The 24,606-nt window shown below is 28.2% G+C and overlaps 1 long non-coding RNA gene across 5 annotated transcripts; it reads right to left on the bottom strand.

The window, feature by feature from the left end:
- Window positions 1-1,380: 1,380 nt before the first annotated feature.
- On the bottom strand, window positions 1,381-4,169 carry LOC149989400 (uncharacterized). Of its 5 annotated transcripts, none has more exons than XR_016502625.1 (3): window positions 3,844-4,169; window positions 2,227-2,325; window positions 1,381-1,990 (listed from the first exon to the last, which is right to left on the bottom strand). It is a non-coding gene; the product is annotated as an uncharacterized LOC149989400 (long non-coding RNA). The 5 variants fall into 5 exon arrangements; XR_016502628.1 differs by having other exon boundaries at window positions 3,927-4,169; XR_016502624.1 differs by having other exon boundaries at window positions 1,807-1,990; window positions 2,303-2,325.
- Window positions 4,170-24,606: the final 20,437 nt, after the last annotated feature.

Here is a 24,606-nt window from a genome sequence, read left to right as displayed (position 1 = left end):
TCATACTAAATGAAATAGAATTTCAATTGATCAGACAGATTTGGTACCCACATGGTCAGGGTTAAAGAAGAAGTCAGAGTAAGACGAGAGACAGGTAGCATTTGCACGTTCCGAGTACTTTCTATGCTTTTAGTGCTTAGAAATCATGAGGTATTCTTTGAGAATAATGCATGGACATGGTTTCGAACCTCTTTCCACCCAGTTCACGAGTCAACTACATTTGGAAAACATACTTACCATGACTAAAATTGCCATAAATTTTCCTAAAGCTCCGGCGGTTCTTTGATTCCGTGTAATTTTCAAGGACCGCGCTTTGAAACCATTTGTTCAAATACGGGACTACAACTCTGATATGAACATTACCTGAAGAGATCGCCTGATCGACGTACTGCACGTATATTCAGAACTGTGTTGGTGACGGAGTGAGATGTCTGCGTTTTTGTGACATGAGACGCTGAGAGTGCCCATCACGACCCGTCAACATAACCTGGAATGTTGGCAGGTTGTGATGGACATTCCCAATGCCACCGCCGGATTGTATCTGATCATCACATCCTGGTCCTCCGCAACATTACTTGCTCCTTCCAATTACTGGTAATGCTCTGGCGCAGATCTCATAATTCCGCAGCACCCTCAGCTGTCCACCTTCCGTAGAATAAGAAGATGTGTCGACCGCTCATTGCCTCGCACATTCTGTGAATTATCTGACTGATTAAGGCTAGTAAAACATCAACCTAACGTCGGGTCCCTTGCACCCAAGGACACATACTAAGTTGATAAGTGACAAGGAGTGAAAGATACAACAAAAGGTTTTGGGTCTAGAGCAGTAGTTTAGAAACCCAGATGATGCTAAAAACTTGATGATGTTGGAGGTGAACAACGTGGTCAGACTCAAGTAGGATTAACCAGAGGAAGGCCATTCATGAGATATGGCTGTCGACCAACGACATCACCGATAAGTTCCACAACCTGCACACACACCACATGACTAAACCACTTGAAACAAAAAGCTGGTACCTTCGAGAACCCTCAAGCCCGTTACTTACTGAAGACCGAGGTTGCTGGGTTGCACAACCAACAACTGTTGTAGTATGTGCAACAAACCCTCGGTTGATCCGCATGAAGTGTTATGATCCACCCATGTACAAACTGATCCACAGCAGATGTCGAATGTCATGAATCAATGCTGTTTGTAGTGGATAGAGCCCGCTCTTAAACAGAATTCCAAATCGACCCAGGACGTGGGTCACACAAGTCAGCGGATGATCATTCAGATGCATACAGAAACTCTCGCACGTCCACAGTCAAAATTAAGCTGGCTGCAGGCAAGGGAGAAAATCCACAGAATACACGCAGCACAGTGGTGAGGAAGACTTGAAAAACAGTGATCAGAACTGAGAACTTCATTCTTAAGTTCTGAGGAGGGGCAGGGGGAGCTGCCGGTAGTGCAGCAGCACGCAATGCCATTCCCCAGTGGAAGGGTGGAAGAGAAAGGACTGGGTGAGCAGGTTTATATCCATCCGAGGGAGCGCAAGCGTCGCCTCAATCATCTTCGAAAAGATGGAGCTCTGAGAGAGCCAGCAGAAGCAGTACTTGTCACAGGCCTCGCGAAATAAATGTGTCTGTAAAAATCTGCTGGAATTCTCATAAAGACGATCTTCTGTTTGCTTGACTTTAAACTCATCAACTCGCTCCAGTGCTTAATTTTGTTGCTAAGGTCAAAAGACTTGCGAGAGTCATGCCCCTCACGAACAAAGAATATGCCCATAGGTTATACAGCGTAGTCTCCAGAGTGGCACAGTGAGAATTGTAAGGACTCTCCACGTGGAAGTAAATCAGAGAAGATTATTATGCAGAAAGAGACAAACCAGAAGGCACCAGAGAGAAAAATTGGGTATTCAGAGGGAGATTTGAGCCCCAGGCTGCAGTTAAGTCTTCGTGACCAGAATGCTAGTTTCTCGTTGGACGGTCATCTTGTGCATGTACAGTCCTGCCACAACAGTCAGTGGTGAGTCTCAAAGCGAAAGACAAACACACCAGGTTTTCTATAGATTATCTATATTGAAAGAAAACCTCTTAACACAGTTAATTCTCTGTAAACTCCAGGACCAAAATGCTGGTTCTGATAGCTGCTGCTGCGGCAACGTAGGGAATGCAACGGTTTCAAACTCAATATAAACATTAATTGCCAGCAAATGCAGGGTGCAGATAGTTGGCAGTAGATACACTAGTGTGGATCCCTGGTTAGTGTTGCAAAGCTAGTAGCTATTGGATCATCTGGTGAGATGGGTGGAATATGCACCTCCCAGGAAGCAGAGAATTCATCTGCGGGGGAATCAAACCAAATCACATCAGCCTTAAATCAAGAGGGCCCAATGGCTTGCAAGGGCTCAAGGTGGGTCTACATTCAACATGTCGGACTTGGCAACTGACCAATCAGACCACCTACTATGCAGGCTAACACACTTAGCATTTAACTCCAACCATGTTCTCTGGAATCGTGTCTCATAACTGCCTACTTGCCTGAAATGAACAAGCTCTTGAAGCTTCAAACTACTTTTCATGGTGTTTCATGCATCCAACATCAAAATCGGGATAACAATTAATGCAGATTTCCTGCAATCTACTAGCACTGGGGAGGTCAATAAGGGTCTTTCTCTAGCTGTGATGTCCTTTGCTACTGACACTTGAACATTCCACTTCTTGATTATTGGTTTCAAAGTAAAAACTTAAAAAACAATGCCTGAGAACAAGTGGAAGGGTGGCACTACTGTTGCTTTAATCATTCTGCTGACAGTACCACAGCCACTCCCAGAAATTCTGAGATAGCATTGAAGGAGAGACCATAACAACACCATCAGCCTGAACTCTTATAAAATACCCCTGCTTGTAAAGGCAAAGCCATGTGATTTAAATGCTGTCCATCTAGCCACACCACATCAGAACTTCATTAGACCATTGCCCACATGTAGCATTGCCAGCAGGAGATTAACATCACATGTCTGAATCTATCACCTCTGCAACCAGTGTACAATTAGCATGTATCAGGAAATAAAATCCAGTGTTGGGCTTGAGTGTGTGTGTGGATCTCTCTTTCCATATGTTATGTATGTATGGTGATGTCATTTGCTACATTTTTTTCATTAATATCCATATTAAACTCAGAGTCAAAGAGATGAGATTTGAAGTGTTTGAAATATCAATAATAGGCTAGCCAAACCCACTGACAAAGAAATTGGTTATTATGTGCCATAAAGCTGTTAGTTTACACATTGTCTAGTATGAAGACATCCCAAGAGCTCAGACACTACAGCTATAGTGTCAGTTATTTTCTGAAAAGGATCACCTAGTGGATTCCTAGATGGACAAATTAGATTAGACCGATCAGGACTGGCTACCATCTACTGCAAGAGGTCAAGAATTTGCAAATTGTAGAGAAAGAACTCATGAAATTCACAAAATACTTGTAAACCACTGGACCTTCCATGACTCCACTGTCCCAGAGATGAGAACAAAAACTAAACTGAATACCAAGAAGAAAAAGGGAGAAAAAACATGGAATAAAAACTGAAGCATAACTTCAACCTGCACCACAACATAAAACCCCAGCTCTTCACACAAACCCCACAAGATAACCACCCTCCCCTCCCCAGCAGCAAGTTCTTAAAATCATGTAAGTCTAGTCAATGAGGCCTGATAGACTGCAATGCATTGACAATGACCAGGTCGCCGATCGGATCTAACCACGTTGGAAAGCCTAGAGACACTCACACACACGCACACACAGCCAACTCAAGCCCTCTGCTATCCCACCGAATCACAGAAGAGCATGTGCCGAATGACCTGATCAATATGAGGAGCTTGGAACACAGCCTCATCCAGGAACCAAGTTCCGGCAGCAACGAGACAAAGAGGTAGATGAATACCAACATGGAGAGGCACAGACAGCGAGCCAGCGAGCAACCGAGACAGACAGACAGACGACACAGATGATGAGGGAATAAAGGCGAGCTCAACGAGGCTGAGAGTGCACATGTCTATGTGTTTGTCTGTGAGTCTATCTATCTGTGTGGGTGAGTGAGTATGTGTGTAAGTGTGTGTGAGTTCCAAGGAGGGGAATCCTGAGATGGAGGGAGAAAGGGGGGAGGGTTTGCTTGTATTTAGGGGAGGGATGCGGAGGGGATGATACCTTCCGGCTCTTGCTCAAAATCTCCACAAAATCCTCTCCAGCATGGGGACCACCCCAATGCTCTTGTTGTTTATTCGATTCTCTAATCCTGCAGCAGGCTCAGCTTCTCCTCATCAAGCAATCACAAAGCTCCTTACACACACACACACACTTACTCTCTCTCTCTCTCTCTCTCTCTCTCTCACCCCTGTAGCCTGGCAAGTCCCTAAAGTCTGGTTTTTTTTTTATTCTTTTGTGACTGCACAACAAAATACGGATGCTTGTGGGGCCTGCATGAGCTCCTGCTACGAAAAAAAACGAGATTGGGCGATTGATCTCAGAGCACAAAATCAATCGGCACAAGTTGCCAAAGCACCCACATTCGTATTGGAATTGGCGATGCTTTTTTGGGGCGTTGTGGTGGTGTCCGTGATGCGTAGACAGCTAGCTAGCCTCATGCAAAGCTCATTTTTTTTTCTTTCCCTTCATTTTTTTGCAACGTTGTGCGTGCTGCTGCTGCTGCTGCATCTTAGTCTTCGTCTTCGTCTTCCTCTTCCTTCATTTGATATTCCATTGCACATGGATGATCTGTTCAAGATCACGCGCATTCCGTGGTCTCCTCCACCTACCAAACATGACTCTTTCTATTTCTCTTTCTATTTCTCTTTCTTTCCCTTGTTTTTTTTAGTTTTGTTTTGTTTTCCCACAATTGCCTTTGCTCCAGGCTTTCTAGTGACCACCCCAGCTTCCCAGCCCCCTCCTCTCTCATGAAGCCCCTGCCTCTTGCCATCACCACCCATGCCCCCATTCCTTTCCTGCAACTGCCTTGGGGCTTAGGAAAAAAGAACAAAACTGCACAAAAAACATATAAAAACAAATAAAAAGATAAAAGATAAACATAATTCTGCTGCTCTCTTCCATGGTACCACTATTCCCTTCCCCTTCATCTCATGTGGATGCAGTTTTGGCATGTCTTCTAAACCTGTCTTGGGTAGCCTCCGGGATGGTCACACATGCCTACTCCTCATTCCAATACTAAAAATATACACTCATACATACATACAAATAAACAATCATAGCAACACAAAAAGAGTTGGAAAACTGTAACAAAAAACAAAACTCTTTCTTTCTTGCTGTGCAGATTCTAGTGCCTCAAAATGCAGCTTTGATGCTGAAGAGGTAGAGCTTGAATTAGAATGATGCTGGTAAACCATGTGGGTTTGTTTCTTCATCTTCTTCTTCTGCACTGCTTATCATTCTTATATATTTATTTATTTATTTTATTGCAGTTTTGTTTTGTTTGACAAAGTCTGCCTTTACAATGTGTTATTTAAGGTGTTGGAGAATATCTTTCACCATGTGATTGCTTTCATAGGAACCAGTTTCAAAAAATACTGAAGGAATAAAAAGATGATAATATAGTTGGGAAAATTTATATAGGCTTGTGGTGACATTGAAACACCAAATATCATCTATATGTCTATGTATGTGTGTTTTATTTAAAGTGCCAACATATTGAGAAAGGAGTTTATTGAAAGAGAGGAAATTTAAATTCTTAATTCACATCTTCAATTGGATATTAATTTTTTTATTTCATGTGATGTATTTTTAAATTCTATATTAATATGTGAGGCCAATAAAATATGCTCAAACATGCAGTAATATGTTGTAATTTTTGTTGGAAAAATTTTTCAACTACCAAAAAGTATTCTATAACCTATACTTGACTATATTTATACACAAATCTAGAGTTTATTCAAATTACAACTCATTGTAAGTATAGTTTAAAATTATAGTTTTCTATTTCAAACATAAAGACACGAATTTGCAATAATTTGCACCTTTTCAGTAAAGAAATTTAAAAATAAAATATTTATTTCTAAAATTTATACTCATACTATACTTATAACACTCAAAATTTTATAACATCCATTTTTTTTTTAAACAATATCTAACATTGCATCAAATATTATCTTTTGATTCTTGATTTCAATAATCTTTTTATTTATACTCAGTATAGATTTAATTTCAAGAATTAACATATTTCTAGAAGTAAATTCACCCAAAAATAAATTTATGAAATTTCTGTTCAAAGCATATCTAATCAAATTGGAACAAAATATAGTCCTAAAAATAAACCAAATAAAAAACCAATATATATATATATATATATATATATTTTTGTTTCTATCTATTATCATCATCACTTACATTTGTGTATATTTTCAAAATTTTTGGATAGAAATTTGATTTTTAATTAAATGATTTTGATTATTATATATTTTGGGACTATATTTGATTTAATTTGATTTAGTTTTTTTTAATATTCAAAGAATATATAATCATTACATATAAAAATAAATCTTCTATTTTTATTATTTATGTATCTTGGACCAAAGCATGAATATATGTAATCAATATCAATAACAACAAGGACATAATATTGATACAAACAAGCTAAGATAATACTAACTTGATATCAAACAAACAAGTATAAAAAAAAATTCTTAAGAATAGGTGAAAGAAATAATTGATGAAAGTTTTGGTAACATCTGTCTTTTAAATGAAACTTTTAAAAAGGGATATTAGAAGGTTTTACACTTAAAATCTTAAAAGTATTATCTGAAAACTCTATCTAGTTGAAAGAAGTAAATGTAGATATTGTAAAATATATGTATTTGGTTTTTAATAATTTTTATTTGTGATTCTAAGATTTTTTGCATAGTTTTTATAGTATTTAAAAAACTAACTAATAAATTTAAGCCACTTAAAAATACATATTTATTTTGTCAAATATTTTCTAAATTTCATATATTTATTTTAGAAAATATTTAAGTTTTTGAGGTCATTAAATTATAAGCCACAAAGAATACTATCTCTCAAAATTTTATATAATTTGGTATAAGGCTAGCTATAAAAACCCTGAAATTCAAATCTTAAAACCAATAGAAATATTTAAAAGCATAAACAATTCTTAGATAGATAATAATACTACATTTTTGATTATTAATGTAAGTTTTTATATTAAGTAATAAGTCATGAAGTCCAATTCTATGTATAAATTTTTGTTATTTTCAAAAGAATCTTTATCATGTACATTATTTTTATATTTTTACAAGCTTTGCATAATATGACATATCTTGTCAAACGAAATTTGTATTTAAAACCTTCCCCAAAAATATATTATATAGTTTAGAAGAATCCAAAATTAATTATTTTATATTAGCAATAGATAACTTTAAAATTAATATTCTTATTTGCAATAAAATATCTTTGTCATATATAATAAAAATTCACAAGTAGTTTTAATTGTATAAACTACAATGCATGATATAATTCTTGTGGCAAAAAATACTATCATTTAACTAAAAGAATCATAATTAATTAAAAAACCAAAATTATATTAAATAATATTTTAAAAAATAAGATATATTTAGCTATAGATACATACAACTTTCTAATTTAAATATTAGATTTTAGAAAATATAATGTATCTTTATTATCTAAAATTGTATCAAATTTACTAAATATAGGCCTTGATTTTGGCTTATTAAGAAATATCTTTTGATTTTGAATTGTAATATAAGTGATTGAAATTAAATTTGTAATAAGGATTGTAATAAAAAAGATAAAAATATACAAACTATTCAATTTTTTTCTAATAAATTATTTAATTTCTCCCAAATTTGATAAGTATGCCTATAAAATTACTTTTTAAATAAAATACTATTAATACTATCATCCAATACAATTACCTATGCAATACTATGAGATAGTTAAGATTCACGTTTTAAAAGATTCCTATACATATGATTCTTGAAGATTAATATAATACAATGAACAAAAAAATATCTCCTCTTTTTGGCTCATGAACTAAAGTTTTTAGCTTTATATTGGTTGAAACATATATTAGGTGTGAGAGTAGATAGATGCATTGTTAACTAAAAAGATGTGGCATATTTCTATTCATAAAATAATTAAGTTTGGCAACAAGTTGTATTATCATTGTATATTGCATACAAATTTGGACATTATAGGAGATAAAAGAAAATTTTAATTATATAGTTTTAAAAAAGAATTAAAATATCTCACAAATTTTTATTTAATTAAAAAAAATAAAAATATAAGCATAAAAGAACCGTAAATAATAAATTAAAAATATAAATCTGATTTGGTAATTTTTTACCTTTTCATTTTATTTATTTTATATTGTATTCATATTCTAATATCCAAGTACTTTCAAAAAGATCTTAAAACAATCCAAACTATTTTTATTTATATTTATTTATTATTTATTATATCTCTTAAATTAATTTATTTGATTGTAAGTGCAAGATTACTTTCTTCAAAAATACTTGAGTGTCGTATTAAAATCCATACAAATTTTAAATTTATATATCTATAATTACTTCTTCTAAGACAACTTAATTTATTTACCTCTTTTAGATGCTATTTTAGATAATCTATCTAAAAATCTTTATTTTTTTCTTTGATTCCAAATTTTTAGTCATTTATATAAAGAGATCTTTTAAAAAACCTTCCATATCCATGACTTCTTTGTCTTTTAAAAAATATATAATTTAAAACTAATTATTTTCAAAATTAGTTAGAAGAATAGAAAATGGTGGTAAAAGATGTAGAACTTTAGAATTTAATTAGATGATAGTAGTTGGTTGTAGATATTACTATGTTTTTAATGAAAATAAATCAATTTTTCTAATTTTAATGCAATTTTGTTTTAAAAGTTTTACAGCAATGCTCAAAGAAAGGTTTCAATTGTTTTTACAAAAGACTACATTTATTAGAAAATATTTTAGTATTTTCAAAATTATAGTTAAGATTTGAAAATATCAACATATTAAAAAAAAGAAGTTATAACTTGAATATAGAAAAAATTAGATGTATTTTTTTACTTAAGGATATGCAATGAAATTGGCTTTTCTACAAATAGATAAGAGAATTAAACCATATTTAATATATTTGAAGAAAATAGAAAAAAATAATTGCATATACTGAAAAAATATATCTAAAATATGCTACCTTATAATTTTACAAGAAATTCTTTAAGGTAATTATTCTATACTTTCTATAGAAAATTATAATGTATTAAGATACAATTGGAGAAGAAATAGGATTTTTATCAAAGCATACTATAATTTCTTGATATATAGAGAAAAAAATCTATTTATAATAGCTCATAAGATAATTTATTTAAATTAAGTGAAATATTATAGTTAGAATCAGTTTTAAAATAAAAACATAAATGCAGGAAAAAATACTCTTAGTTTATATGCATTTTTCATTTTATTTTATTATTATATAGGATTTAACAAATGCTTTGTTATTAATGAATTTTTTTTTTTAAAAGATGGTTTCTATCCTACAATTTTATGATAAAAAAATATATAGATTAGAAGTATTAATTTGAATATAATTTTTTTTTAACAAATCTAAAAAAGATTTAAAATTTAACTGTAAGATAATAGACAAGGAAAGCTATAAGACTGTAAGTATCTAATAACATATTATAAAAATGGTGTTTTTAGTAGCAATGCTATAATTAATAGTAAAAAATCATATCCATAATATATTTGATAATGAATCATTTAGTAGTTAGATATAAAGACTTCAAACTTATGCAAAGACAAGAACCACCAATTATTTATGGAAATGAATTTTACAACACCAAAACTAATTGTAGATAACAAATCATATAATTAAGTCTAATTTACAATTGAATTTCTTGTAGTTGTCAGATCAATCAAGTAATCTTTTGAAGGACTTGAATATAATTACAAATATTCTTATTTTAACATGAAAAAATTAAATAGGAATATTTTAGGTATATAATAAGTTTCATTTAGATAAATAAGAAAGAAAGATTAAAAAATTAAACATAATAAATATAATTAAAAAACATAATTATAATCTTAGATAAAATAAAAAATCTTAATAAAGTTGTGACTAATTTGACACCAAAGTTTTATAAGATGGAGTAGTAACTAACATAATTAATTTATTTTAATTAAAATTTAGAATAAATTTAAAAGAAATTAAAGAAAAAATTTATACATAAAAATATTTAAATATTTCTAAAAATATATTAAGGTAGAAATAGCATGAGAAGCTATTACTATAAAGAATTTTATCCAAAAGAAATAATAGAAATAATTCAATTAAATATATTTCTGTTTCAACAAAAAATAAATCTAAAATATTTTAGTAGTAGAAATAAATCAGTAATAAAGATTAAGCTATACATAAACAATTCTAGGACTTGTAATGTCGTCATGTCATGATTAATAGACATTGCTAAGCTGGTATATAGTTGCAATTGTCAACTTTTTTTTATCTAGCTAGAATAATTCAAGTTTTTAATATTAAAATTATATTAATGGTAAAAAGTAAAATTTTATTATATATATATATATATTTAAAGATGTAACTAGTTAAAATCAATATAAATGATAGAAGAGCATATACTAAATTACAATAAAAGAAGACATACATACTTAAAAGATTTTTTCTTCAACAATTGAAACAAATATAATAACTCTTACTAAAAATTAATTTTTTTCTTAAATATCTAAATTAAATGAGCTTCTTATTTTCATAAATTTTGATAAAATGTAAAAAAAGAGAGACATCTTCCATCATTGTAAGAAAATTAGGTCTCTAAAGAGACAATCACTAAAAGATTTAAGGTTTTTTAATATTTGACTTTTACATTGATGTGATTAAATATTATTTCTTATATTATTTTTAGATTAAATATTTAATCTAAAATATTCAAGTTCGAAAACTATATCCATAGTATTATTCATGAATGTAATATTTTACTTGAAAACAATATACACTCTATTATATTAAAATATAAGATTAAAAATTATTTTATAGAGCAATGTTGATTTTGAACATATGTAAAGTTGCATCTAGATATGTTAATAATCTTAATGTTATAAAAGAGAATAGAGTACATATTTAATTTTTATCCTATATTAAAAATTTAATAAATATTCTATGATTATTTTAATAAGATGATTTGAATCATGTTTAAAGAAATTTTAGAACTTTAGAATATGAAGACATAACAACTAAAACTAATTAGTTTCTATAATCTATATTTAAAACGTCTTTAAATATTTTGATAGATAACAACTGAAGATTATTTTAGTATAATCAATTAAATACTAGATAGAAGAAGATTTATGCTAAAAAAAGAAGAAATATAATCATTTTCTTCACAAGAGCATAAAAATAAGAGTGCTGGATAATTGGAGATTAATTATCTTATTTAATGTATTATATAAAATATATGGTAATACCATTTAAAAATGACTTTAATTGAAATTGATAGCATAAATATATAAGATAAATTCTATGTAAAATATTTATTAATTAATATTATATTGATTGAAAAAAATCTCCAATTTTTATCTTATTCTATTCTTTTTAAGTTAGATTTTCCTACAACATAGAAAAAATTCCTTAGAGTATTTTTCTTCTTTGTATTGAAAACTTGGAATTTTCATTACCAATTTTTTACACAATAAAGATCACATTTAATATAATATTTTATACTATATAAAGACTAGTTTTGAAATGAATCTAACTATATATATATATATATATATATAACTATCTTAAAACATAAAAAAAATTCTTCAACAATCTAATCTTTTTTGATTATCCTAAATATTGTATCTTATGAATTTTAGAACATAAATCGTTTCAAATTTTAAACCTTATTATTAAAAAATCTAGAAATTTTATAAAATACTAATTAGTACAATATAAATTGATACAAATTTGATTAGCCATTAGAATAGCTTCAATATTTATATAGTGTTATCTCTTTAAAATATTTATTTACTTACAAAATTTAATAATGATATCCAACCTAAAAATTAATAGTTATTGCAGTAAAACTCTCACTTGATTTTATTTAGCTTCGTACTCTTCATATGATAATGATTTCTAGTAATTAATTTTTCTATTTCAATCAATAATTTTTTTTCAAACTCAATATAAAATATTTTTGTAGTATTTTTTATCTATATTTAAAGTCTCAATTTTATCCAAAATTTTAATCTTTTAATATCTAAAAAATTACGAGTAATCTTTAAGTATTTAATATAATAATTTTTTATAAATATAAACATATATCTACCAATTTTAGAATAAAAAAACACAGAAATGAACTCAAAATTTATTCTTATCTTTATTACCTTTTAAACTTTGTTGTCTATTAAATCATAATTTAATTTTTTAACTAAAAAAATACAAAGAAATCATAATTTAACTTTAAAGAAATATATAAAATAAATAAATCCTAAAAAAATATTCAAAATAGAAATCCTAATTGATTCCTAATCAAATCTTAATCAAATCCTAAATTCTATTCTTGGACCAAATTCTAATAAAATCTTCAACCAATCCTAAAAAAATCCATTTTAAATCTTAATTCCTAATTCTAGACCTAATTCTAATAAAACTTAAAATCAACCTTAGTCATATCTTGATCAAATTTTAGTCAAATCCTAATCAATCTTAATCAAATCTTAATCAAATTCTAGTCAAATTCTAATCAAATCTTAATTGAATTTTATTTCAATCAAACTAGAAGATGTTGCAAGTTTGTAAAAACCATCATTGATTCTAAATTTCAATTATCTAAGATCATAATCTACAAAAACTTTCACAATCTTTAATTTAACTACTTGATTGATATCAAATTTTTCACACATTTACAACAATCACAATAAAAAATTGACAAATGTTTACCTATAAATATTATATGACACTTATAAAATCATTAAATTTGTGAACTTCTTTTCACTTCTTAATATCCAAATCCACTGAATACACCTTTTACTTTGAAAATCTCTCAAAACCTCAATATACCTTCAAATCACATAAAATCAAATTTTAAATCTTTTTATAAGTTTGCTCTCAAATCCTACTCTTTGATCAAATCAAAGAATCCCAAAATTGCTATAGGTGCATGGTTTTATATCTCAAGATCTGATATCAACTTTAATTCACAATTGGTCTTCTTTGGATATCAATTATTGATATTTTGAGATAAATTTTGCTAAAACCTATGCTTAATTTTATTCTAAAGATGCCTTTATTAATTATTTATTTCATTTATTTTGTTTTGGCTAATTTATTTTCTTTTAAAGTAAGGAGAAGTTTCTTCTAAAAGAAGGCAATATTAGCACTTATTAATTTTTACTACTTCCTTGTCTATTATCTATATTTTTAAAAATAATTTATTAAAATAATTTTATTTAAGCTCTTCTATAATAAAATATTTTCTTTCTTCTTTCACCTAATGGCTATGTTACTTTTCAATATTAAAAGACACAATAAGGTTGATAAATACTTAAGAGCCAAGAAAAAATACTTAAGAAATAGTCAAGAAATAACACAATATGTAGCCGATCTTGCACAATATCACCACAAGTCAAATTAGTATTAGCAAAAGGCTTTGTACTTTTTTAATTAAATAGTAAATTATCCCTTGTCTCTTTTTTGATCATTGTATGTATTGAGTCTAATTTCACAAGGTCATATTCCATGCTTGCTAGTAATCTTGAGAGTCCAAGCAACATTTGGCAATTATGTTGATAGTATTACATGACAAAACCTTAAGAGACCTAAAAAAGAATGAATATGTGATCTACAAGCAAAATGAGCAAAAGAACTAGAGCAAAAGGAGACAGATGAAGATTTTTTAATCAATTTAAGCTCACCAAGCCAAATCTTGGAAAAACCATTAATAATCTCAAAAGAGCTGGAGACTTACAAAGTTGATTATAACAATATACTATGACAATGGAAGATTGTATAAATATACTTTTATAAGAAATGTCGTAATATTACAAGGACCTTACATAATTAGTTTGGAATTCATAACTTGGGATCCAAACATCCTAAGTATGACAATCAAGTATAGAAATGGAAGAGAGCGACGGCCAAATTCCATAGAAAAATCCACTAAAAACATCTATTTTAACCTAGGTGATGGTAGTAAATTTGAAACAACTCAACGTCAAATATCTCATGTATGATTGTATAGGTGATCTCAATAAACACATCAAAGGACATTTAATGGTAGTGGAGATTAATAAGATCACATCATTAAAAATATTAAAATAAATATCTAGAATAATATTATGAGAAGTAGATATTAAGTGGTTTTTTATCTTTTATTTGTAGACATGCTGAGGCAATATAAAAGGAATTTAAACGTAACTTGGTGAAATGGTTTAGGTGCATGAAAACTAATGACAATATTGTATTGAGGTTGTCAAAAATTAGATAAGCCAACCACAAGATAATAGAAGATTATTTATATTTGTTCACCAATTGTGTGGAAAAACTTGATGTTATTTTTGGTAACTCTATTTAAACCTCATGGTTCAAATATGACTTATTAATGAACAACAAACAAGGCATGATGTACAAGAAATCCAAAAGCAAAGAAAAAATGTTCAAAGCTACTCTTAAGATTAGACATATATTATCATTTGTACAAGAACTCAAGCAAAAGAACTAGGGTGGAATGTTGACAATATATAAATGTTGCCACAAAATATACACTAATTATTCTTGATAGAATCCCTTGAATCCAAATACTTAGTTAAATAATATTCAAGAAAATTCAACATTACAACTATAGAATTGGAGGAGGGAATTGAATGCAAGACATTATATCCGCAATGCAATGAAAGACCAAGCAACCAGCCTTTGCAATTATGTCCATGTTTTAAATGTGGAAGAAATTACCAAATTAGTGATTGAACTCATGCATGTCAATAGTAGGCAAAATATCAAAATTAGCAAAATTTGTATTATGAAGAGGTAACCATCACCAATTACTTATCAAGACTTATTTGGCATCTATTATTGAAATTGTCAATATCTGCAACTCTTTGGTGATAAGTACTTAAGTTAATTAGTGCTAGCTTGAAGTATCTACAAAAATAGAACAAGAACCTTGTCTCTTATATATTATAGAGCATCGGACTTATTTGAAAAGATTTGCAAATACATACAATAAGATCTATGTATAAATAAGACCTCAAATTTAATTGATGCTACTATCAAAGAAATTGCAATAAGAAATATATTCAATAATATTGTAGTTATAAGTTTATTTATTTAGTTATTCAAATTAAACCTCAAGATACCAACATATTTAAAACGTAAAGTATAATCCAAACTATTGCCACAAGTGGTTGTAGACCTAAATGTTGCAATCATAGATCTTAATTTGGTAATTATTAAGCTTTGCATTGAAAAGCAAAAATTAACTAATGTACTCATGGAAGGAGGATTTGGCATTAATATCATAGAAAATCATATATGTAAGTTCATCAAACTTTCTATGTTAAAAAACTACATCAATTATACTCTACATGGCATACTAGGATTAGGTACTTTGAAATATTATAGAACATAATTATTGCCACCTAATCTATTTTCATATTAATTATCCTTTTAATAATTAGGATGCTTGACAAGAGTCATTTTTTGGTCATTTTAAGGAAATTGTAGTTACGAAATATGAATGTGTTTCACAATTGATTTGGTTATTAGCAAGTCACTAGATATATAGCTTCATCAACTATTTCTTGAGATATTACTAAGTCGCTATGGTATTAGAGAATAATAACAAAATTACTTTTTCTAAATAATAGAAATCATTTTAGTTTGAATAAATGTTGTTTGGTGAAAAAAATTCATCCATGATATTTCAAATTTTTATGAAATTTTCATTTAAACCATATCTCTAGAAATTCTTACAAATGTATTTCAATAATGGAACCATCTACAAGCTCAAGATTAAATACATCCAATATCTACAACAAATCTTTGAAGCTTATCAAAAGTACAATATCAGCCTCAACACAGATAAATACATGTTTTTATTCTTTTTCATACTCATACTTAGATATATTATTTTTCATTTGAATAAGCTACCAAATCTCAGGAAAATCAAATAAATATAGAATATGTTGTGATCAAAAGGTCATACAAAGACTTCTCAATATTGGATAATTCAATAAATTATTTATAAAAAAAACTTGATATGCTTAAATTCATACATATTTAAATTCAACAAATTCAAATATAAATATAAGCTATATTGATATACAACAATTATTAAAGCTTTTGAAAATTAATTAATAACTTTTATTTTATATATACACAAACACATTAAACATTATCATTGAAATAATGCTTGTATAGAATCAATAAGAAAAAATAGATCAATCCATATTTTATGTTAGTCAAAGATTAAACTTAGCAAAATAAAATTATTTCACCAAAAAATGCAAGACCCTAGTAATGGTCTATATTGTGAAAAAAAACAAGAATTATTAGTTTAGAAATAGATTTCAATTTGTTATTGATCATCACACATTATTTCACTTAGTAAATAAATTTTTGATTATTGGCCATATAGCTTGATGAATAATGCTATTCATAGAATATGACTTCAAAATTGTGCATATCTCAAGAAATAAAATGTGATTCTCAATTACTTCTTGAGAGCCCTCCATATGATACTAGACTTGGATATCAATGAATCAATTTTGGATCTATACTTATACAATATTGATATAAATATAATCTTGCTTGCATAAAATTAAATACATGATATTATTGCATATCTAATTATCAAATATACCTTGTATATATTCACAAGATTGCATTGACTCAATTTTGATTGTTGAGCATTATTCTATATGTATGTTAATGATAAGCTATATATACTTGGAATGCATTATATTACTTGATTACATGTTCTAGCAACATAACATGAGTTGATGTAAGTATTCTATGATGGTTCGACATGAGGACACTAAGTAGTTGACACCAATATTAAGAAACTTCTTACTACACATTATTGGTGGCCTATCCTACATAAAGACATGTATAAGTGTACTTCTTTGTGCTATTCATATTAAATTATCAAATTGAGATTTGTACAACTAAAGCAAGTTTTATTACAATCCATATCTTTACTTTTACCATTTATGCATTAAAAACTATACATTATCAAATCCATTAAACTTCTTGTATGACAATAAAATAGATGTACATTTGTAACAACTAATTATGTTATTAAATGGTATAAAGTATAAGGACTAAAAACCAATATCACCTCAATTACTACCAAATTCTTTTATAAAAATATCATTATCCAATTTGGATACTCAATTGAAATAATCTTGGATTAAAGCATGCATTTTGTAAACAAGGTAATCAAACAACTTGTAGACACATTCATCATCAAGTATTTCACATCTACAATTTATTGTTTCTAAAGTAATAGTTTAGCCAAATCCACCAACAAAACTATTATTAATATGTTATATCACTTTATACACAAGAACAAGGCCGATTAAGATGAATAATTATCAATTGCTTTTTAGACCCATTGCATGGTTATAAAACTATAATAGACCATTTCTTGTTTGAACCTGAATTTGATATTCAGCCCTCATCATTCATAGAGTAAATTCTATCCCATGTTTGATAAACTTGCACCTTCATAAGACTTAGCTATTAAAGTACTTATGATTATCATAGACATATATATTTATTTTAATAATAAATAAAAATAGATTAATTTAATGATATGATATCTTTTTGATAGGCTTCTTAAAAGCTTTAAAGATATGATTTTACCTTTATACATGATTATAAGTGATTGATAGATTAAAAACATGGCCAACAAGTTAGCCATATGTTGTATATATTAATAGCTTGTAGTACAAGCTTATAATATGGTGCACATATAAGAAACTTGCCTTACAAGTTAAGGCATGTATCTTGTAAATTGAATACAAGAGAAAATTAAAAGAATTAATATTTTTTGTGCTTCAATTCAATTTATCACCATAAAAAGTAATAAGATTGGCAAGAAATAAAGATATAGAGATAATTAGAGCTGCTTCAACATCTACAACAATTCATTTTATTTCTTATATAGAAGAACACCATTCAAGCATTAAAGAACTAAGAATTTCCTTGCCTAAGAAGTTTAATGGTATAAGATCAAAATTTTGAAGATTTATTAATCAAGTATAATTAGTGATTTAACTTTAATTCTAAAGCTATCCAATTTTAAGATCACAAGTTAAGTTTATTAAAATACTACTTTCACAATCTATGATATCATAATTTTCATCTTTTTTTAAATAACATGATCAAATATTATATGATTTTGAGGGTTTTTTTGGCAAAGTTTCAATCCTCATATAGAAAATATAATACAAATTATATTTCAACCAACAAAATCCATATTTTGTATCAAAAAAATTAATTTGTAACATTATATGTTTCATAATTTTGACAACTTGCAACTAATATTGATTAGAATGATATTGCATTCATTAGCCAATTTCTCTAAAAATTATAATTTGAGATAAAAAAATTGATGCTCATCTTATTTGATCCTCAAATATCAAATAAAGCAACTGACTATGTTGTAAAGTATGACAACTAGATTTTTCAATTTTGATTTGAGAGTTGCATAAGTAGGTCCCAATTTTATTATAATTCAATGAAAATATTAACATCTTCTCAATATATACATTCAAAAATATAGGATATCTAAATTAATGTGATATCTTTCAAATTATTTATTGAGCAAAAAAAGACTTGTTGTAGTGAAGAAGGATTGTACTTATATTATGGAGAACCTAAATACACTACTTAATATTATCCAAAGAAAAAATGCAACCACAAAATAAGAAATGTGTTTGTGTAGCTATAATGATTTGTCTAGCTATAATATGAATTGTGCAACTAGAACCTTATACAATACCTAGTAAAGGTCTTATTCTTTCTTCAAGTTTTTTTCCTTGTTTTATAATAGATGTTAGTTTAGGACCTAAATATTACAAAGCCTCTACTTTGTTAAATTCACAAGTTTCATTTTTTTTCTTAAATGAAGAATTTATTAAAAAATATAACATACTTCTAATAAAAAAAAACTATATCTATTTATGTAGAAGTCATAGATGATTATTTATTATCTTTTGGAGATGTTATTAATAAAACTTTTCTTATAGAAATAATAACTAATAATCATAATAGCTTTGTGATATTTAATATAATTAGATTTTTTTCTAATCTAATAATTTTAAATTTATTATGGCTAAAAATAAATAATCTTCAAATAAATTAGATTTTTCATAGTCTTGATTCTTTTTAAAATATAATTGAGAGTTTTGACAACCAAGTAGAAAGTTAAAAGAGTAATACAACCAAACCCATATTTGTAGGTGCAAGTATTTTTTTACATGATCCAAAAAAAAGATTGCCTTATCTTATATATGCCACACTTATTTCTAATCATAGAAATACTTTGAATAGTATTCCAAGCCAATATTAAAATTCTTAAAATATCCTTGAGAAGAAAAATGCAGATACTTGTTTGGATTATAATCCCTATGATTACATAATTGATCTTCAAGAAGGAAATCAATTGCTATTTTGACTAATCTATAGTTTATTAAAAAATAAATTGATTAAAATCAAGAAATATATTAAGAAAAATCATACAAAGAATTTCATATACCATCAAAAATTTCCAATAGAAGCTTATATTTTGTTTGTGAAGAAAAAAGATGGATTATTATGGATGTGTATGGATTATTGAAGAATAAACCAAATGATCATCAAAAATATGTATCTTCTAACTTTGATATTCAAAATTATTGATCAATTAAATCAAGCAAAAATTTATATAAAAAAAAATCTATAGAAAGCATATAATCTAGTATATACCAAAGAAGGAGATGAATTGAAGATTGCATTTCAAATCAAGTATGGACATTTTGAATATAATATCATACCTTTTGGACTCATAAATATATTCGTAGCTTTTTAGTATCTAATAAATAATATCTTTTGAGAGTTTTTAGATAGTTTTATTATTTGTTATATAGATAATATTTTAATCTATTCTAAAAATATAAAAAATATGAATTTCATGTTTATTTTGTATTACAAAAAGTAAAAGATATAAGAGCCTATACCAAGATAGAAAAGTGTGTATTTCATACTACTCAAGTTGACTTCTTAAGAAACATCATTTCAAATGATGGACTTATGATGGATCCTAAAAAAATTCAAACTATTATGAATTGAAAGATCTCAAAAATAATAAGAGATATTCAATAATTTTTGAGATTTGATAATTATTATTAGACCTTCATCAAGATTGTTTTTCAAATTTCAACTTCACTTATACATTTGACTTATAAAGACAAACTTAAGTGGAATCAAGAACCAAAAGAAATACTTAAAGCTTTGAAGTCAATTTTTATTTTTGTATTAATCTTCTATTATATTGACTTCTTTAATCTATTCTTTATAGAAATAGATGCTATGGACTTTACTTTAAATGCTATATTATTACAAATAAGAGCAGATAATAAACTTCTTCTAGTATCTTTTTATTTGAGAAATTTTTAAGTAATTCAATTCAACTACAAAATTTATAATAAAGAAATTTTTATAATTGTAAATTTATTTTTAAAATAGCATCATTATTTTAAAATCATTTTCAAGCCAAACACCATATATTCAGATCATAAGAAACTTAAATAATTCATGGAAACATATCCTTTGAATCATTGCCAAGTATATTGGATCATGTTTTTATCAAGATTTGATTTTAAGATGACTTATTGACTACAAAAACAACAAGGTTTGTTAGATATCTTTCTAAAAAATCTTATCTTATATACAAAGAAGGACACATACCTTTTGATTATTAAAAAATTATTATTTTAAAATTAAAACAATTTCAACTTTGAGCAATGAAATTAATATTAATTATTGATTCAATTTTTTAAAATAAATTATATCAAGTATATGCTTTGATCTTCTTATTTGTGATATTAATTTATTTTTTAAAAAATTTCATGATACTTTTAAGTTCAAATTTAAGAATAATCTATTCTATTTCAAAAGGCACTTATATGTTCCTAAAGATGAAGCACAATCACATATTCTTCAAACTTGACATAGCTTCCAATAATATGAAATTTTGGATATAACAAGACTTAGGAGCTAATATGTAGAGATTTATGGTGGCTTCAAATATAAAAGGTTGTTAAAGACTTTGTAAAATCATGTTATGTTTGTTCAAAATCAAAAACTCCTCATCATCAATCTAATGGACTTCTTTAGCTATTACCTATTCTAAAATAACTATGATCTTATGTATATATGGATTTATTATAGACATTCTAATTTCAAGTTCTTATGCTTTTATATTTATGATAGTAAATTATTTCATCTAGATATAGTATTATATATATATATATATATATATATATAATAATTTAGCTTCTTATATATCATTAATCTTATGATCTGAGCTGCTATTATATGCACTGTCATTGCTGAGCCCACACTTTATAGCTAGCTTCATAAGTTATATTCTATTTCCTATTATTAATATCAAGCAATAGAATCATGCGACGAGTATATCAAATTTGTGGTCCGACATATTATCGAGGACTTATAATTAATCTTTACAATTGATCATGTGTGTGGATGATGCATAAGGTGAATTTTTACCTTCATTTGTTTGCTCAAGTTGTAGGATTGTCAATGCATCAAATACCATACATTCTTTTATCATTACTAGATCGGTCTAGGTCAAGATGGGTGTATCTTGATCTTAATTCACTTATAGGAGTAGATCTTCTTTATATACTATCTTTATTCTCTATACCATGCCTTTGAGATGCTCTTGCATTTTGCTAAATATGAATGCTACTATTGCTTGAGCATCTTGGAGCATAGTGTTGTGAACTTTTAGTTTTTTGACTTGCACTTAGATAACATTTTTTAGGGCCTTAAGAATATCCTATTTTTGTTGTGCTGTATGAATTTTGTCCCATAGTTCTTGTAACTAGTCCTTTGTGGTGGTATAATTATATTTAAATACCTCAAGTTTATCATATTGTTGGCAAATCATGCAATCTTCTTCTTTAAGTTGGGACTATAAGCTTTCTATCTTCTTCTTTAAGTGGGGCATTGTATGTGGATATTGATAGAACATTGCATTACTATGCCATATCTTGGTTCAACTACTTGTTGTGTAGTTGTAAAACCATCTTAAATTCATAATACTCATAAATCATATCTTGAGTATATTATTCATGACATTGTGACCTTGTGGTTGTTTCATTTGTAATTGCTACCAATGAGATAGTCAAGAATGGGCATAATACATAGGAGGACTTGTGCAATAGTACCACTAGTCAAATTAGTGGTTGGCTAGAGATCATATAATTTTTCAACTTAGTAGTAAACTATCTCTTATTTCTTTTTTGATCATTATATATATCAAGTCCAATCTTGCAAGGTCATGTTCCATGCTTCCCGGTAATCTTAAGAGTTTAAGCAACACATATCATTAGTCATTTAAAGAAGGTATTATAACTTATATTATTTAATCATAATAAAATCATTTATACAATAATCAAAATTTGAAATTTATTAAAAATCAATTAGAAAAATTTTATTCTTTTATTTAGTTTTTAATTTGAAAGACATTTGATTTAGTCCAACTTAATAAAATATGTCAAGTTTAAAAGAAGATTAGTTAGAATAAGATGGAATAACAACTTGATAACCATAGAATTTTTTAAATAAATGAAATAAATCATGAATATTTAAAAATATATTAGAGGTGAAAATAGGCATGACTATTGAATGAAAGCTAAGATTTTACCAAATGATTTTATCATTTATGAGATGATAAAATAGTTTCAAGTTTGTTGGTAAATTTGGTGGTTGGAACAATAATATCTATAAATATGTACATATATAAATAAAAACTATTTATCTTGCTCTTAAATTGGTTGTACCTAAGAGGTTTTAGGACATAAGTAGCCATGGTCTCATATAATGTTTTTTTAAAAATACTTATATAATCAAAGCATCAAATACATCCTATTTTATGTCAAATATATATATATATATATATATATATATCCACATTTTTAGTCCTTGCCCTAACTTTCTTTCTCCATCTTTTAAGTTAAGCAGGAGTCAAAAAAGCACAAGGTGGTGCCTTTTCAGATGCAGATTGGAGCCCAGATAGATTTCTGGACAATTTTTGACATCCTTTCCAATGGGTTCATCAATCTGGATCATCATGTTGGCTTCAATGTGGTAAAAGTTTTTGTTTTGTTGTGTGTATGTGTGTGTTTTATTTTTATTTTTTATTTTTTACTATCATTATTCTTTTTTATATAAAAGAATAAAGATGTGAAGAGCAGTTATTTGATGCCTAAAGTTTGGATACATCATTATTGTTATTATTATTATAGATCCACAGAAATTAGGGTGACAATGTGAGTACCAGATGACTTTTTGCCTGAGTTTCATTTTAATGGTGTCATGTGGTCCACAGCTCTGCTGCAAAAGCTATAAATGTATACTTGCACATTGAAGAGATTTGAGAAGGACTTTCTTTGTCACACAGAGTTATAATTATTATTTTCCTCCAAAATCAAAATTAGCAAAGCTTGCATTCCCTTCTGTTTTTAATGGACATATCTTGTATATGTGCAAGAGTGATATTTGTGGACACATGCTAAAGTGCCATGAATAAAAAACACAATCTCTCACTGTTTTGTGATTGTCACATAGTGCAACCATAGTAACAAGAAAATATTTCAACCAACTGCATCACATGGGGAGGGGAAAAATGATCCCCATGGTTCATAAGTATTTTGCACTGTTCTTATTTATTTATGTATTTTATTTATGTTTTGGCATGTGGGGGGGGGGGGTATGTGAATGGGCCACATTAATATTGGGAGTACAGATTAAAGTACAGTGTCAAACATGGGGGAGGGGCAGAGGAAGGAAGGACAATAATTTTACGAGAATATAACAAATGTGCTGGCCATACAGTACCATATCTATCTATCTATCTATCTATCTATCTAGCCTCATGACAAAACAAATGTCAACCTTTGAACACAACCTGGAATGCTATATAATAATAAAAACAATAGAAATTGTCACCATTAAAAAAGCATTATAAAACGAAGAAAATAGAAGAAAATAGAAGAAAATTAAGAACAAGAGCATCCGCTTGTGCATGACATTCCCTGTCTCTGCTGCTGACCTGGACTCCAATCCCCCACTCACATTCCAACACCTCTGCACGATACTGACCACACCGAACGAACCAACCAACGAATCCTTGGCATGTGCCGATTCCTGCTCGTTCCTTCGTTCGCTCGTTTCGATATCGTTCGTCCATTGAATGCTACGTCGACGTCGGGAGACTTCACATCCCCTTTTCTGCTCTGCCAAACGAACCTGGAATTGTCGTCATCGTCGACTGATGACTGTAGTCGTCGTCGTCTTCACACAGT

Source organism: Physcomitrium patens, chromosome 4, assembly GCF_059467195.1.
Source record: "Physcomitrium patens ecotype Gransden chromosome 4, ASM5946719v1, whole genome shotgun sequence".
In the NCBI taxonomy this organism is placed as follows: Eukaryota; Viridiplantae; Streptophyta; class Bryopsida; order Funariales; family Funariaceae; genus Physcomitrium; species Physcomitrium patens.
This window is presented reverse-complemented; position numbering and strand designations above follow the sequence as displayed.